The sequence below is a fragment of the Protobothrops mucrosquamatus genome, unplaced genomic scaffold, assembly GCF_001527695.2.
Source record: "Protobothrops mucrosquamatus isolate PMUCROS unplaced genomic scaffold, P.Mucros_1.0 scaffold7895, whole genome shotgun sequence".
NCBI lineage: Eukaryota > Metazoa > Chordata > Lepidosauria > Squamata > Viperidae > Protobothrops > Protobothrops mucrosquamatus.
In genome coordinates this window covers 10,913-13,659 of record NW_015393694.1, presented here as the reverse complement: position 1 = coordinate 13,659, position 2,747 = coordinate 10,913, and the positions used below count along the sequence as shown (strand labels likewise).

The following is a 2,747-nucleotide window of genomic DNA, read 5'->3' as shown; positions in this document are numbered from 1 at the left end:
AAACCTTTGTAAAGCATAACAACAGGTTGGTTTTTGTTCAACTCAAGAGAGTTTTGAAAATCCTCATTGGCTGTTACATAGTCCTATTGCAGAAAAAATAGCTTTCATCAGATAGAGAAAAATTCTAGAACCTATCCAAAATATATCATGTAATACTTATATTATGACTTACACAATATTAATTCTTAAAACAGAAGCACAACTACCAATCACACACCAACTAGGCAAAATTAAATTAGATTTTCTTAATGTAAGACCTGCTGAATTCCGTAAGGCTTTTTTCCTAGTAAAAACCACTGGAATGTAATAGGAACTGCTTGTGAAAAAATGTGCATAAAAACAGATTGTCCAACTTAATTCAATAAATGGGATCGGGGGGGGGGACTATCTGCATTTATAGCATTTACACTAATAACAAAAGACATTTTGTGGGAATGACTTCATTCCAACACCTAAAGGTACCAGTTATTCCTTAAATTTTTAAAATACTGAGACCTAATTCATCAAGTTTTTTTAAATGCCCAAACTGATATATTTATGTTCTCTTTGAGTACAAAAATGTAAGCAGATTTGAATATTTTTATAGAGGCAGTATATAAATGCCTTAAATAAGTAACTAAAATAATATTTTTTAAAAAAAGATGTCATAGCATTAAACATTTGTTCTGTACAGTTTCCCTGCAAGGACTGGGTTGATTCTCCCAACCTTCATAACCCATTTTTACAAGCAGACCCACATTAAGCCTCCATGAGCTAATCTTACTGGAAGAGGTGCGTCATGGAAGGCAGGAAGAATGGAAAAGCTGTCTTACTTTTTGAACAACATTTCCTAATGTTATGATTATCATAATATTGTTAAATGTTTGGCTATAGCAATAACTTTATATCAGGAGAAGAATGAAAATTCAAACAAAGGCATCTGGGGGAGGGAGAGTCAAGTAAATAAAAATAGCTGCTGCAGTTGCAGACTCTAGGGGGGAGGCCTCCGCATTCAGGAGAATCCCTAAGGATACATTCCAAAAACACACTGAGCCTAAAGTAATTTTTTTTCACATGTCTGGATACTTAATGCTCATACTGAACTCACTATGAGGGACTGAAGTCTTACCTCAGATATGAAGTAAAGAATACCTCTGTGTCGATAAAGCTGCGCTGAGCGTTTCAGCTGAATAGCTTTAGTGATATCAGTCAGTGCTTCACTAATTCGACCCAAAGATGACAGTATCTATAAATCCAAAATAATATTTTAGCAAGGATTGGTACTTGGGTTTAATCATGAAGCATCTTTCTGGATATTGAAAAACGGAGCCTACAGCAATAGCTAATGGCACCTTTTCTAGTTAGAAGGCAGGTAGGCTTCCTTCTGACCTATGGAGGAAGCTCCTCAGTCAGTCTTTCATCCTACCAGGAAAAACTAGTAAAATCTCTAGGTTCCATGTTAAGGATGAGAACAAATACCCCCAAAAGGCAAGGGGAAAAAATGGAAAAAGCCAGCATTACAAAATAGCAGGTGATCAAATGAAACAGCCTTGGCAATCACCATCTCATTTATCAGTTTGTCAAAAATAGGCCTCAGCCAAGAGGCCATGTGGTATTGGAAAATCATTCACTTGGAGATGGAGATAGGCCAGATATATGAACAAAACTAAACCAACAAGAGATAGAGACACCAGAACAAAGCAAAGGATCATCATGATCATCATCCACCTCCACTTAATGGCCAAATGGAAGATTTTTCTCCCTCCAGCTCAACAGATTAGGCACTGGATAGCATCAATTGTGGCAACTCTCTAGTGGTCTAGGTGGGTGGGCAAGTGCAGCAGTAGTATCATCAAAGACCAGCACCAGCAAGCACCATCAGAGACAACCTTACAGCTAAGATTGTTGCACAGGCCAGAAAAAGTGTATAGTGCCAAAGCCCTCCAGAGAGTGATGAGGACACAAACAAAATCTTACTAATCTTTGCTGGTAAAATGGCAGCAGAAGAATGATGGAATAGTCTACTGAAGGTTGTACGAGCTGATAGACACAAGTCACTCTATCAAAGCCAACACTGAACTAGTTCATGGGGAATAAAAATTGGGCCTGAACAACCTTTCTGAAACGCTAACTGCTCAACAGTGCTAACCTCTTCCTTTAGTTCCATCTTTCCATCCAGTCAAAGAACACAAGTACTATTCAAATAATTCATTAACTGTGCAGTGAGAGACAGAAATTATTATTTCCCTTTCTAAAACAAGGCTATTTATTTTATTTCCTCATCTAAAAGAAGGATATTTAGTGTTAAACAGTGATTTGGGGCTCTTTTGAAATGATGTATTTATTTCTGTTCAAAATACTCCAAATCCACGTATACAAAAATTGTAAAACATGCTGCATTTGTCAAACACAATTTCATATACACAGACACATAAAAAGAAATTATATTTACATGCTCTTTGAAGGCTGGTTTGTTTACACAGTATTTCTAATTAAACTGGTTTTCCAGTTTACAATTTTGGTATCATCAAAGAACAGGACAGATGAAAGTGTTCCTATTTAATCAGAAGAGATCTTTCAATGAGACCGCCAGTTTGGTCTAGTCTAGTGGTTGCGGCACTAAGCTAGAAAGTAGAAGACTGAGTCACCAGCTGGATAACTTTGAGCCAGTCACTTTCTCTCAACCCAACCTACCAAACAGAGTTGCTGTTCGGGGGAAAATAGGTGGAGGAAGGAGTATTGTGTATATTCACCACCTTATTTATAAA

General features: G+C 37.0%; 1 long non-coding RNA gene across 1 annotated transcript in view; it reads right to left on the bottom strand.

The window, feature by feature from the left end:
- Nucleotides 1-6: 6 nt before the first annotated feature.
- Nucleotides 7-2,747, bottom strand: part of LOC114923705 — a 5,248-nt gene continuing 2,507 nt past the window's right edge. The window contains exons 2-3 of the long non-coding RNA XR_003810691.1: nt 1,109-1,225; nt 7-83 (exon numbers count right to left, since the gene is read on the bottom strand). This is a non-coding gene — a long non-coding RNA (uncharacterized LOC114923705). The remainder of the gene's footprint in view (nt 84-1,108; nt 1,226-2,747) is intronic.